Source organism: Uloborus diversus, chromosome 1 (assembly GCF_026930045.1).
Source record: "Uloborus diversus isolate 005 chromosome 1, Udiv.v.3.1, whole genome shotgun sequence".
In the NCBI taxonomy this organism is placed as follows: Eukaryota; Metazoa; Arthropoda; class Arachnida; order Araneae; family Uloboridae; genus Uloborus; species Uloborus diversus.
The window spans coordinates 209730824-209746875 of record NC_072731.1 but is presented as its reverse complement, the minus strand read 5'-3'; positions in this window follow the sequence as shown (position 1 = coordinate 209746875).

Sequence of the window (16052 nt, the reverse complement as noted above, 5' to 3'; positions counted from 1 at the left end):
ACAATATGAATTTCATTTTTCTGTCACTTAGGTAAGGGAAGGGCGGGGCCGGGGATTTCTCCCAGGAAAATTTTCGAAATCGTAGTTTTAAAACCAGTTTTAGACGATCTCTGGTGATGTTAGGGGGATAAAAGGTTTGGGGGCCCCTTCCCGGTAATTTTTCAGTATTGAAACTTTAAAAGTGCAATTGTAGATAGTCTAATGTTGTGTTACGGAGAGCTCTCCTTTGTTTTCAAAATTGTAGTTCTAAAAACACAGTTTTAGACTATCTGTGGTAGCGTTAGAGAAAGAAGAGATGCTATAGGACTCGCCCCAGGAAAATTTTCAAAATTAAAATCTTAAAAACGCTATCTATGGTTGGGAGAAAAGAAGTTTTCTAAAACTGAAGCTCTAAAATCGCAATTATAGCCGACCTTTGTGACGTTAAGAAAAATAGTTTTCGGAAACTCTCCCGGAATTTTCTCGAAATTGAAGCCCTGCAAACCAAATTTAAGACGATTTTTTAATAATGTTAACGAGAGTGGGAGGGTGGGTAGAGGGGGCACTCTACTTAAATTTTCGAACTTGTGGCTTTAAAAACGCAGTTTTAATGGATCTTGAGAATGGTAGTGAAAGGTGAATTTCGGAGGCATTCCCCCGACAATTTTTTGAAATTGATACACCAAATACGCAATTCTAGGCTTGGCTTTGATCGTGTTAAGGAAGGGGGGAATCAGGGGCTCTCTCCTATAAATTTTTCAAAATTGCAGTTCTCGAAACGCAGTTTTAGATGACTCTTGTTGATAAAGAGGGTGTTATTCTGACGTTACAGTGGAGGCGCTCTAATGGAAGTTTTCCAAAATTGATGTCGCATAGCCAAAAAAGATAGATCACAGACACCGTGACAGATATTTTTCGGAGATCCTCAAAAATGGATTCAACAATTCAGCAACATCGAAAATCAAAACTCGAGAACTTTAACAACTCAAATATCCTCCTATACATATCAGACATAGAAGAAAGTAAATATGATTAACGAAAAATAATTTAAACACCTTAAGAACAGACTGTTCTACTTCCATCAGCGAAAACCAACATAACTGAAAGTTTTAATAAAAATCATCTAATGATAAATTGAAACAATCAGTTTAAAAATGGTAGAGAAGATTGGAGTAAAGAGAAATGAGTAAAATTCTTTATAAGCATAAGCTAGTTAACGAAGAAAATATATTAATTGTCGATTGGAGGGATAAAAAATATGTTATTCGCAAACTTCAAAACTAGTTCTTGACGATTGTCCAGGTGCTATGTCAAGGTGCATGAAAGACTAAGAGCATACTGGTCAGAATTATTACAAACAATAAAACATTTTTGAAATCTTTCCCTCTCATCACTGTCACACGTATTCATCATACAAAATTGTGTGCTACTTCCAGAAAATTTGTAAAAAATTGAATAAATCAAATCGTCTGATCCAGCTTTGAAACGGACACCAGCTCCATGCCGTCTGTGATGTTCCCTTCATTGAAAAAGAGACACAGTCATTAAATTTTGGACAGAGTACCAAGGCTGTTGCTAGGTCAAAAAACTTGGGGGGGGGGGGTACACTTTTAGCTGCCCCTTAATTCTTTCAAACTCATGTTCAAATATGCAGAGAGGGAGGGAGAGAGAAGATTTGGCTTCTGGTTTAGCAGGGAAAGTCATATTACTAGACCTTTGTAGTAAATTAGGGGGCGCGTCGGAGGATACCTTCTTGCATTATTTCGAAATTGAAGACATAAAAACGCAGTTTTAGACTATATTTTAAGTTTGGGAGGAAGGGGAGAGAAGGTCCAGGATAGCCTCTCCCGGTAATTTTTCCAAATTTAAGTTCCCAACACAATCGTATATCATATTTAATTATGTTGAGAAGAGGGGGTCCGGGGGCTCTCCCCGAGAGTTTTCAAGATTTTTATTTGAAAAACACAGTTTTACACGATCTATGGTGAAGTTAAGGGAGGAAGAGACTCGGGGTCGTCGTTCTATAATTTTTCAAAATACAAACTTTAAGCACACATTCCCAATTGTGATTTATTTCTGATTATGACACGTAAAGGGGGCACCAGTCCGGGGGCACTCCCTCGGGAAAAACTTGAAAATTGTAGTTCGAAAAATGCAGTTTTAAACGATCTATGGTGATATTAAAGGGAAGAGAGACGCGGGACAACCCCTCCCCGGAATGTTTTGAAATTTTAAAGCTTTAAAAACGCGATTGTAGACTTTTTTTGCTAAAATTTAGTACATCGCCAGTTTCTTGAAATTAAAGCTCCGAAAACATAATTTAAGCCAAACTTCGATGAAAGCGGGGGGGGGGGGGGGGGGGGAGTTTTGAAGGGACTTGCGACCAGAAATGTTTTGTAATTGAAATATTGAAGCACTAAAAGCGAGATTTAAGACATTTTTGATGATGTTGGCGAGAGAGAAAGAGAAGGGGGGGGGGGGGGAGGGGTGGCATTCTCTGGAAGAAATTTCGATTTGTTGAAACCGCAGTTTTAGAAGATTTTTTGGTAATGTTATGTTAAGGATTGGAGAGATTTGGAATCCTCCCCTGGCAAATTTTCAAAATTGAAATTCAATTAGCGCAATCGTAGACGATTTTAAATAATGTTAGAGGGGGGGGGGGGGGTAGAAGGTTTTGGAGATTTCCCCCGAAAAATTTTCTGAATTGAAGCCTTAACAATGACATTTTTGAAGAACTTCGGTAATATTTGGAGGACGACAGTTTCAGGACATCTCAGGGAGTTTTTTTGAAATTAAGGTCCAAAAGACGAAATTTATTCGGCCTTGAATGATGGTGAATGATTAATTGAGAGGGCGTTTCCCGGAGGCTACGTTGGGAGCATTCTCACGGTTTTTCGAAATTACAGTCCTAAATACTCAGGTGTAGGACATTTTTAATGACGTTAGGGTAAAGGATCAGTTTGAGAACATTTTCCCGGGATTTTTTCAAAACCTAAGTTTTAGAAACTCACTTCCAGGCCAGCTTTGGGGACGTAAAAAGAAGGGTTTGGAGTTTCCCACTCTTCCTTTCAGTTTGGCTACGTCCCGACTATCTTCATTGTAAATTTTAATTATTGATAAACATATTGTGGCAATTTTTTTTTTTTTTCGATTTTTTCTTTTAAACACGTTTATTTGCTTGGATTTTCCATAATAAAGTTTTCCAATTCCCAGCCTAATATTTTTGTTTTCTTGCAATACAAGCGTTTACGACCTTAGAAAAAGGACTTAACATTTTGAACGGATGTGGTAATTTTCTGCGATACCTTAGGTCTCTATTCCACTTCATTTTAATTTAAATATGCCACCTGCATGTCTTGATCAAGCTTTGATTTACTTACGATTTTTACATTCAAACATTTAGAATTTTTGGGGTGAGTACTCATTACAATACTTCGGATTCTCTTTGCATTTAACTGTTTCGTTTCTCTCTCTCTCTATTTCAAATTTATTTCGGCGGCCCATACTTTTTTTTCCTCTTAGCAATGATTTTCAGGACATTTTTCATTGAAAAAAAAAACATATGGGAATGTTTCGGTGACTCCTATCCTATGGGCTGTCCTATTTATTTATGTTTTTTTTTTTTACTGAAGAACCATGAAGCAGGGTTTTCGATACCCAAGGCCGCCGAGAGACAAGGCGTGCACCATGTTAGTTTGGCCCCGGTCCTCCCTCCCATTATGCTAATTTTACTCTATGCACAATAATTTGAGCCGAGCCCATAGTTTTCGACAAGGGAGACATACCCACTCTGTGGCCTAGTGAAGAGTGTGCTGTACTGAATACTTTTTTTTGTGTTAATGAAAATGTTTGAAGCGTACATTTCTGCGGCCCTTACTTTGTTCTTAAATTGTACTTTAAAGTTACATTTTCTATTAAAATTTTACAGAAAAAAATACTTTTTGTCACTATTATTTCAATTGTTCATTTATAATTACTATTTTAATTTTTCAAAACAACGGAAAGTTCCCTTTTTCTTCGTTAGTTGCATCGCCAAAATGATATTGCAGCCCCACTTCTGAAAAAACTGGGGAAGGGGGGGACTACGGCAATGGCGCTGAGGGGTACGTGAAAAAAGTATTATTAATGCATCTATTTCTTGTTAAATGAGTTTAAATGTTTTTTCTTTCCAAAATTCAAAAATTTCATGTTCTAAAGGAAAACAAAACCTACCGGAAAAAAATCCCCCCCAAAAATTTTGATGGCGCAACTTGCGCCATAATCCCCCCCTGTGGGCACCCCTGGTTTGGTGTGTCTATATATACTATTTGGTGTGTGTGTTGGGCAATGTGCTAATCCGGGCTCCTCCCGAAAAAAATTTCTGGATACGGCCTTGATCTTCATTGGGGACTAATAAATTGACTAGGACCAGCCTAGCTGGGCCCAGAGCCTGTTGCTGGTCGTCACATTTGTATTTGTATTTGTAAATTTACCTCTAATTTTGAAGGCAGTCTTGTCTTTTTTCAACAATTAGAACATTCGGCAGGTTTTACTCTTCTTTACGAGGTCTTTTTATGCATTCTGCAACTCTGCTTCTAGCGATAGAACATTTTGCGCTTTGAAACTTCTAAAATCATATCTGAAGGACACAATAGGGTTAGAAAAGATTTTAATTCGAAAAAGAAAAAAAAAGATGTTAGCAGGCCCAGATCTATAAATCCCTCCTCCCCTGTGCAACAAAATTTGTAGGGTCCCTGCTCAGAGGTCAGCAGAGTCTATATTTGCAATGTTAATAAGCTTTAGCGCTAGTATTTTTCACTTTCCTGGGCTATTGGGCCCCTTGAGGACGTTGGTCCTTCGCAAAGGGTAAATCTTCATTTATTTTGAAAAGAAATCTTGAGAGTAAAAATTTTCAATAGTTACAGTTAATTGGTCAGCTAGTTGCCCCCCCCCCCATTTCTTCCTTCTTTTTTCAAGTGCGTATGAAAATAAAAGAATATCTCCTCTGAATCCTCCGCCCCCTTGCGCCAAAAACATTACGGAACATCTCAACTTTCCTTTCCAGATCTCAGATTTTGCAAAATTTCTAGGCAAAGACAATCGCAAAAGATTGCTCTACAAAATTTTACCAAATGTGGTCCTGCAATCACTATTTAAGATTTCATTCTCAGGAAATATTCGGGTAAGGGTCTAGAACTGCCTTCCTTTATTATAATCAAAAAATAGATTTTTAAACAGCCACTTATGAAACATTTAAGTAGAATAGTCTCTGAACCCCTCCTCTTATTAATATCATAGAATATTGTGCTTAAGTCTTTAGGACTTCAATTTCGGAAAAAATTCCAGGAGAAAGCTCCAGAACCCTTTTCAGTAAAAATCTTCAGAGTTTGTCTATAATTGTATTTTTGAACTGCAATTCTGAAATATTGGAGGGGGGGAGGAATTGATTTCAATTTATTTTTCAAAAAAAGAGAAAAAAACGAACGGGGAGAGTCCCAGAGCTCCATCCCTCACCCTAGCGTCAATAAATATAGCCAATAACTGCGTTTTAAGCCTTCAATTTCCCCTGTACCGTTCTTTCCCCTCACATCACCAAAGACCGTCGAAAATTGAGTTTTTAAAAGTACAAGTTTCAAAATTTTGAGATTTGATGAGCAAATCAAATCAAATTGATGAGATTTTTTTTCCTATAATATCGCCCCCTCTCCTCCCCTTAAAAATTATTTTATAGTTACGCCACCGTTCTGTGTTGCGTTGCATGTACATGTGTGCATTTTTCGTAAAGGTTACTTTTTTATTCAAAAAATATCTTCACATTGGTACACAAAAAATTTACTTGCTTTAAATTACTGCTCATGTAGTTTAAAAGAAAATTTGACCAGTTATCAATAATTTGAAGAAACTAAAAAGAGTTCGCTGTTTTTTTTTTTTTTTTTTACATTGTCTGCACAAAAAATCTGAATCTAGCCCATGGGCGCCAGCAGATTCATTTGCAGAAGGGTACACCCACACTCACATGTAAATCGCTAAGATTTTTTTTTACTAGTTTAATTTATTTTTAATTTTTTTAAACTTAGTTTATCTATTTTTATTTTATTTATCTTAAAGTGAATACTGAGATGCATTTTCATGTCTGTTAAAGTTAATTAATTTACAATTTTTGCATATTTTTCTGATCACCACATTTTTGCAATTTTGTAATTTGGCCTTGCATAAAATAAAATTAATTTTACTCATTCAAAATAATTATTTATTAAAAGATTAAAAATAATAAATTACTACTAAAAATATTAGAATTATATCGCTTTTTTAAATTTATTTATTTATTTTGAAAACCAGGGAGTGAAAGTTTATCCCTTGCTGCCCCTTTCCAGTGCTGTAAGAGAGACGTACTCCAGCCTCGGGAAGAGCTCTGGACATAAACTGATATTAATAATTTTCGTGATGTATTTTGTGGCTTTTGCCTATAAGATGATTATTATTATTATTATTATTTTTGAAAGTCAGGGAGTAAAAGGGCACCACCCTGCAGACCATCATAAACGTAAACATGAGATTAATATCTTTCATAATTTACTTAGTGGTTTAGGTATTTTGTAGCTTGCCCTGTGTTTAAAATGAATTTTATTTTATTTACTTAACACAATTTATTATTTTAAGGGTGTAAAAAATTAAAAACTGGATGGTGTGTGGGGGGGGGGGACGAGTGCACCCATGAACTGGCACCCTCACTTTTTCGATGCACAAGCCGCCACTGAACATTGGGGGCATTCCACGGTATTTTTGACATTATGTAGAGTCCGTAACGTGACCTTTTTTCGCCATAACTTTTTAATTTACCGTTTGATTTGCAAATTATTTTAATTGACATTATATAGAGTCCGTAACGTGACCTTTTTTCGCCATAACTTTTAAATTTACCGTTTGATTTGCAAATTATTTTAATTTGAGCTGGTGTGTTGGTAGGAAAAGATCAAAATAAAATAATATGCTAATCAAACAGTAAATTAAAAAGTTATGGCAAAAAAGGTCACGTTACGGACTCTACATAAATGTCAAAAATACCGTGGAATGCCCAATTGGGAAAAACTATATGAAGAAAGAATTATAAAAATATATTATTGAAATATTAAAAAATAGGATATCTGCTTCCAGAAGCAGTTAACAATTCAATTTAACAATTTCTAGCAGCCCCTGAAAGAACTGAATACTAGATCTTTATACTGAAACAGGGGTATTGATAAATTTCAACTCAGTAAAATGTTGAAGAATAGTTACTCGTTATGTAAAGTGGTACATAGTGCATAGATAAATATGCATAACAGGAGCAGTGCCTGTGTTCAAGAAAAGGTAAAAATGCATCAAAAGTTACCTCAAAAAATGGGTAGAGCACTGCACTTTCCTAAAAAATGTGGGGAAAACACTTTAATATAGTGAATTGTAACGTTGATCTACTTCTAAGCCATTACAGTTGGCTCTCTGTTTAACGACCCTCTATTTAACAACGGCTTTTCACAGTCCCAGATGATCCGCTTTAGTTTTAAAAGCATTCTATTTAAGAACAATTTCTACTTAAGGACGATTTTTTGTGGTCCCTTGAAATCCGTTAAACGGAGAGCCAACTGTATAAGAATAATTCATCATTCAACAAGTCATAATGCAACAAAGAACATTACACAGTCTTGAACATACCGAACTGGGGACCAAATTTTTCTTTAGTGTTAATGCAATTGTCCATTAAATACAAAATATTTTATTTACTTTTCTTTGTAAACATTACCATCTTCATGAGTGGACTACTAATGGAAAGATCACTAGATATTCTATGCCTAAAATTCACACACAATCCAAAACCACAAAAAAAAAAAATGTTCGGCGAATTGAATCTTTCAGAATTATTGCGGTCTCATACCATTCATGTACATCCTGGTCGAAACTGGACAAAGAAAGAAAAATTATGAAATAAAATAGTAGAATTCACCAATAAATGAATTGTTAAATATTCAACAAAAGGCAATTTCTGTATCAATTTCAAGGATGAAAATTTCGGAAGTAAGTGAATTATAAAATATAAAATCAACAGTTCAAAAGTCTTGACTTTCAAAGAGGGGGATTTCAGATTCCCCCCCCCCCTCTAAATCGTCTTTTTTGTTGCGTTGTTTCTTTAACAACTTCTCTTAATAGGACAAGCAAAAGAAATAACTCAATTTCACAAAAGAAACTTTTTTCATACATAAAAGCTACACTATTTTACTCTAAATGTTTCAACTATTTGAGAATGTTTTAAATAACGTTTGAAAAACACAAAAACCACTCAAAAAATTAATTAATTCAGAAAACTTTGTGTCAACGAATGTAGAAATTTACTTTTTTCATACTGCTTGAACTTCTTATCAATGAAGAATCAAAACATTCCCCATAATGATACAGGGAGTTCCGACAGGTTCCGCTTCCGCTTATGGAGTGCGTTAGTGTGACGTCACTCCCTTACTTCCGGTTCAACAAGATTTATCGCGGCAGTACTTTCCCATGTTATTTCTACGAGGACGCTGAGTGAGGTACAATATTTGCGAAATTAGGAAATATTTTATCGATTTCTTTGATTTAAAAAGCACTTATTTCAATACCAAGTAAGTTGAAGTATCAAATACAACCAGTCTTATGTTCATTTTAGGTACAGATTTTATTTGAGAGTTAGATAAAGTTTTGTTTACGTTCGCGTAGTGAACCATTGAGCCACCATTCGCACGGTCTAGGAAGTTGGGCGCCGGGAACTTTGGGCGCCGAGCACTTTGGGCGCCCAGCATTTCAGGCGCCGGGAACTTTGGGAGCCGAGCATTTTGGGCGCCGAGCACATTGTGTCCAATGTTCTGGGCACCCAATGTTCCCGGTGCTCAAAGTTCCCGGCGCCCAATCTTTCCATTTCGGGGTTTAAGGGTATGGCTTTGCTCCCCCTGGTTAGGGAGGGGGAGGGATTTTACTTTAATAAATTTTGTTTGAAACCTTTTAATAAATTTAAAATAAATTTAAATTAATATTTTAAGAAAAAAAATAATATGAATTTTGACATCATGAATTCAAATTATGTTTTTTGCAATCACGAGTGTGTGTGTGCATATGTGCAGGGCCGCGCCAAGTCTGATCGGCGCCGTCGTGCAAATGTCTTTTGAGCGCCCTCATGCTCTGGCGTTCGAGAAAAATGTAGTTAACACCTGGAGGGAGGTTTTGTAGACAAATATAAAATGGAAAATAAAAGGGCATTCAGGGCCCGATCAAGCCAAACTGGTGCCCAGGTCCTGAGTAGATGTTGGTGCCCCCCCCCCCCCCCATATGAGAAAATCCGCGCAATTTTAAAGTCAATGTTTCATACTAGAAACCTAATTACTAGAAACTACATTTTAAAGAAACATTATTACATTTGAAAGGAAATCTGGGATTTGAATACCAAACACTTGATAGTCACCAAACTAATCACAGTTAAAATTGCCTCTTAAGGCGAAGAGTTAAAAAAACAATTTAAAACTGCAAAAAAAATCTTACTAATTCTGACATCAAGCTTTAAAAAAGCTTCTTTCTGGCTTTAACAGAGGCAAATGTGTCGATCAAATAATTGAAATCTATGATGTCACAGAATTTTCAATGATCAATAAGGAAAACGCCTGTAAATTATACTGAGAAACGCAGCTTCTCAAATGATTTTTTATTCTTTTCAAAAATGAAAAGGAACGTTCACTGGAACAGCTGCTCATAGGCAAGGTAAGAAGAAGCTGCAGGGGTGAATCCACATTCGGAAATGTATGTGTAATGTTTAGTGATCTTATCCTTTTAAAACATTCTCCAGGAGAAGGGTTACCTTTTGCAAAAATTTGAAAGTGTGTTAATTCTTCTGGAAAATGTTCATCTATGTCATCCGAGTAATTATTTTGAAATTCCATAGCTAAGGGACAACGACTTCTTTATGCGAAATGTTTTTAACTTTATGAGGTTTTGAGCTGATTTTTACGAAAATTTGAGCCTCCTCTCCCTTAAAGTTGAGAAAAAGTAAAATGAGCTTTAAAAAAAAAGAAGTAAGTAAGTGAATTTAGGCTAAGCTATTTTGGTGCCCCTAAATTTGTGGTGCCCAGGTCCGCGGACCCGCCGGACCGTGCGTTAATCAGGCCCTGTGCGTGAATATTTAATTTCGCAATATGGTGTACGTTTTTACTTCATATCTCGAAGTTATTCCTAGTTCAGCATCTCCTCTTGTATGCTTATAATGTGTTCCGGAAGAAGAAAATATTTTAATATCAAAGTTAAAGCCGCTTTGAATATCTATCTAAATCTCTAAGTGATAAACAATATTAACAAAACTTTTACGCCTGTCAAAAGATGACAACAGGAGCAGTATAGCGCGACTAGAATATAGTTGTTGTTTTTTTTTTTTTGGGGGGGGGGGGCACAAATTGAAAAAAATCTCTCTTTTAATAAAAGGGGTCCTGGGTTTCTCCCCGGGAAATTTTTGAAACTTGTAGTTTGAAAAACGCAATTTTAAACCGTCTTTGGTGGTGTTGGAGGAGAAAGGTACAAGGGGCTCCACGGAAATTTATAGAAGTTGAACCTTTTAAACGTATTTATAGGCCATATATATTGACGTTAGAATAAGGGATGGAACTCTGGGATCCTACCCGATCGGTTTTTCTTATAGACAGAAATCAATTCCTTTTTCTTTCCTCCAATTTTTCGAAATTGAACTTCCAAAAACGCAACTGTAAACAACTTTGAAAAAAGCTGTCCGTCTGCGGGTATTTTGACCAATTACGTAGTGTCAGGAGTGCTAAAAAAACTCGTTTTATTTAAGAATTACTGGACTTCATGCGCATAATGAACATGTTAAGGGCTTAAAAAGACTTACGAATGCATGGAAAATGCTGAGAAACAGGGAAAATAAAAAGAGAATTCTAGTTTTCACCATGTTTCTGATAAGGAACCAAAGAGGCTTAAACCCGTGAAAATACGATAATAAACAGAGTATTTCGTATCAAATGAATTGTTCATCATTCTTTTACAACGTTTCTTAGTTAAAAACGTAAAAAACCTCCCATTTTTAAATAGAAAGAAGAGTTTATAAGCCACACAAAAGCAAGTGTTATTATACGCTGTAGTGCCGGATTTTCGTCTGCTACAGTTCCCACAATGCACTGCAGTGACGGTTTTTTACCCGCAGTGACGTCAGGTGAATACTGTCCATTCTGAAGCTTCCCCCTGGAAAAGTTTTCAAAATTAAAGTCCTACTAACCTAAGCAGTATTCTATGGTATTTAGAGAAATGGTTCAGAAGCTATTCTAACTTAAAGTTTTCGTAAGTCATGTTTGAAAAACCTAATTTTTTGAATATATTAAACGAAGGAGGTTCGAAGGGCCTTGCTCGAACATTTTCTTAAATTGAAGTCTTAAAAACGTGATTGTAAGACCATATTGGTAACATTAGGACTGGCAATCATTCGAAATTGAAGCTCTAGGAACGCAATTTTAAGATACTTATACTGATTTTCGAACGCAGTTTCAAGCAATGTTGTTTCGAATTCGTGAGCTTTCGCAAGATTTTTCTAAAATGAAGATCTGGAAACGAAATTTGAGATGGTCCGTAATGCTGGGGGGGGGGGGGGGGGGAGGATTCAAAGGAGTAGCATTTTGAAAACTTTCTTATTTTCAAACGAACTAGAAAAAAAAATAATAACAAGGAAAAAAGAAAAGAAATAGGACTTAGTTGGAGTAGCTGAAACTATTGAGAATTTTTAACTCTAAGATTTCTTTTTAAAAGTAAAAACCTGTAAAGTTGACCACCCTTGTAAGTTGATCACCTGTCTAAGTTGACCTCTTTTTTCAGGCACGGAATTAGCCTTTATCGTATAAATCAACCTCTGTAAGTTGACCACTAAAGTAGTGCACCGCAAGTGGTCAACTTACACAGGTTTCACTGTATTAAATTTTAAAAGAAATTAAAGCTTTACCCCAACAATCCTTATTCTTTCCGTATTTAAATCACTTTGCTTTCCAAAGATGCGTCCCCCCCCTTAATAGTAAATATTTTTGAAAAACATTCAACAGGGGAGGAGGCACGGGGCGGTGCAACCAGAAGGATGCCCCTTTTTTTAATTTAATACATAAATAGTTGGAGAAAAATGCTCAACCTTGTGACATTACAGACATAGCGAAATACCATTCATGGCTCCACACATGAAAAAAATGCTAATGTATGCATTTATTAGCATCATGTGCTTTCAGTGTAAAAAGATTGCGCTTTTGAATAGCATATTTAGACACAACAAGGCAATAATTTTCCTTTAGATAGGCGGCAAGGAGGTTTGCTTGTTTTAATGAGCAGTATAATTTCACTGCTACTTTTATTCCGAAAGGTTCAATTTTATTTTTTTTAGTTGAAGATTTTTTCCTCCATTTGGAGCATTTTTGATTGGTAGAACTCGGCGCCTTTTTGACTCTGGCGCCGTCGTGCCCCGCACGACATTGCACATAGGGACGGCGCGGCCCTCATATGTGTGTGTAGGTGTGTGTGTTTGTGTCTGTGTGCAGGCATGAGTGTGTTGGTATGTGTGTGTGAGAAAGTGTATGTATATATGTGTGTGTGCATATGTGTGTAGGCGTGTGTGTATGTGTGTAGGTGTGTGTGTATGTATATGTGTGTAGGTGTGTGTGTGCAAGCATGAGTGTGTCGGTATGTGTTTGTGTGAAAGTGTATGTATATATGTGTGTGCGTGTGCATTCAGGATATGGACGCAACCTGGAGACGGATTTCGCAAGAGGAGCAACATCGGGACGGGCCGCGGTGCTGTAGAGGGAGGCGGGGAGGGGAATAAAATCATAGGAACGCCAAAAACAGTCAAGTGAGGAGAAATAAGCAATGTGATTGCTCAAAAATAAAAAAGAAATTAATTCGTGTTAAGCAAAGGACAAATTGCAATCACCTAAGAACGTACACCACGATCAGTGGCGGACTGGCCCTGCGCGCCATTGGCTCGCAGGCCGGTGCATGGGCTGGTCCGCCATGCCGCCGAACATGTGCCTCTTCGTTTTTTACTTTCTTCTATATCTAATATATAGAAGAAAGTATTGGGTAAGTGCAAATTTTCGAATTTTGACGGATTCGAACGTTTCGAGGTGTGTGAGTCCATTTCGACCATTTTGGAAAATGTCTGTGTGTGTGTGTTACATATGATGATGTGTGTGACCACTTTTTGTGGCTGCTCTACAGCAACCGCATGAAATCGAACGAAATTTGGTACACTTATGTGCCCCTATGTGAACTTGTGCCCGTTGTTTTTTTTTCGTGAATTCCTCCAAAGGGGAGGTGGAGCAATGGGACGTTTTTTGGGTTATGCGTGCCAGCTATTCCTCCGGAAGTAACTGGTGGAATCAAAAAAAAAAAATTTGTCCATATGTTGCCTCTAACAGGTGCAGGTGCTGATGCCATTTTGGTGTCAATAGCTCAAGCGGGAGTTGAGCTATAGAACGTTTTTTGTCGTCAATTGTGACTGCTGTATCTCAAGAAATAATGAACGGAATCAAACAAAAATTTATCAACAAGTAGCCCATAGAGGGTATAAGAGCTGATTCTATTTTGGTGTCAACAGCTGAAAAGGGCGTGGCGCACTCGAACGTTCTTTTTTCCATTGTGAGTGCCATATCTCAAGAAGGAATGCTACGTTCTGGATGAAATTTGGAATAAATGTCAATCCATATGTAAACAGGCGTTGGTTCAATTTTGGCGCAAATCGCTCCATGGGGGTTCTGATTTTTTTTGTGTGAATAAAAATAGCTTTATAACTGCAACAATAAGAAAGGTAAATCGTAACAGACTGTCGTCTGCGTATTTCTCGTGATTTTAATTGTTGGAAAATGACCAGATAATCGCGAGGATTTAAATTTTTTAACTTTTGCCACCTTGTGTTAGTTAACAAATAAATGTTTGTAATTATTTTAAGCAAGGATTTTAAAATAATTTTCAATTTTCATTTTTTGCTTTGCTTTTGAGATAAATCGGGAATGGGGATGGTCGTCAAGTTTTGGCGTACGTATTTTATTAATTTTTTTAATGGGAACTTAACTTGCTTCGCTAAATAGTTTCAACAAAGATAAAAATACAACTCACTATTCGCTTTAAAGAAGCCCATTGGCTCTAACGCTTAGCGCTTTCTCCAGTTTGTTGAAATCCGTGTAAAAGGACAGAGGTGTCTATGAACCTTTTAAAGCTTACTATATCAAAGCAATGTGCTACGCCAGGAAATGTTGGAAAACCAGTTACCATTTATGATGTGGTTGTTGGACGAGCGTTCCCACTGGTCTTCACACCATCAAATATAATCAATGTCTTTAAGGCCACTGGCATACATCCGCTGAATGAAAATATTTTTCAAGATTTCCTAACATCAAATGTCACTGATCGCTCAATGCAAAAGCAAAAAGAAAATAACACACAAAATGATTTTACGAGTTGGGTCAATATCTGAAGCTAGTACTTCTTTGCCAAACATCATCACTTCTGAAGAAATAAGGCCATATCCGAAGGCACTACCGGGAAAAGAATTCCATAGGAGAAGACCTAAAATAAATTCTTGTATTTGACTGATACACCCGAGAAAGAGCGTCTTGCAATAGAAAAGGTTGAAAGGGCAATGAAAAAAGTAAAGCAAACTAAGGAAGTAAACCCCCCTACCAAACCAGGTAAGAGAAAACTTTATTTTTCCTCAGAGTCTGAACTTGAGAATATTGAAGATTTATATGAGAAATTCGATATTTCAGAAGGAGATTTTAATGAGCTAGAAAATCCAGATAACGATATCCCAATATTTAGATGATTGCTGATGATGGATATGAAGGTAAATATCTGAAAAAAGATCCAAACTGTCGGAAGTTCAAAAGAGACGATCCTAACCATTTATAAAGTTGACAAAAAGGATATCATATTCAAGCTACCACACCCAATACTATCTGGTGGATCGGAAAGGCAGTTCGAGAAGTTAACATTTGGAATTGACTTAACCAAATACAAACTTAGTTGGAAATAAGTGTAGCTTAAAAAATAATCTTTATAATGGTTTTCAGAAGCTAGAGAATCTTGTTATTTTATTAAAAAAGTGAAACGTAATAAGATAATAAGATCTAAATTTTTATTTATTTTTGAAATAAATACAAAATGTATTTCTCTATTTATGTGTGGCTTACTGATTGATAAATAGTGATGTTCTTAATGAAAATCATGTTTTCTTTACCTGTTAATCATTGGTCCAAGGTACACCATCCCAAGATCCAAGGTACATCACCGGTAGTGTACCTCGGTACTAATTGCATTCTTCTACTCTTTTTAAAAAATGTAATTGAAATAAGTTAAATAAATTTTTAAGACATTTCTATGTTGTGTAAAAATCCATAAAGTTTTAGCTAAAGGTATTTTTACTTTGATTTGGCAAATAATTATGAAGTTAAAAATTGAAAACTGAAAATAGGCCCGAGGTACCCCCACCTTCCCCTACCTCTAATTGTGTCTGATAATAATATTTTTAGAAGAAATATGCTTAATACTTTCCTGAAAGTACAAAAAAAAAAAAAAAAAAACTTTTTTAAACACATTTAACCATTCATTTACTAAAATTAATTACTTCACTGTTGTTACTGTCAATTGGCGTGGAAAATAGGGGGCTAAGCGCCACCTAAAGAACTTTTAACCCCCCCCCCCCCCAGGATCTTTCTGAAAAGATCGTAAAAACTTCGGGGAATATCTTCATTCCTGTCCCTTATCTACCCCCTTTCCCAGTCTTCCCAAATAAAGATTGAAATTGAGCTTTTAAGACTTCAGTTTTGAAAAATCCCAAAAGAGCCCCGCCCCCACCAGCTCCCCAGCCCCACTCTTTTGTTTAAACACCAGAAATAAATTAAAACTGGTTTCTTAGGCTTTTAACCTAACGGTCCAGGCATCGAGGCCCTGTACGGCCGGAAGTGATTTTGTAGCTGCAGACGCCGAGGGCTGCAATAGCCGAGGGATTTTGATTCAAATTAAATAAAAGAATTTTTAAAAATTGATTTATTTCCACCATCCTGTGA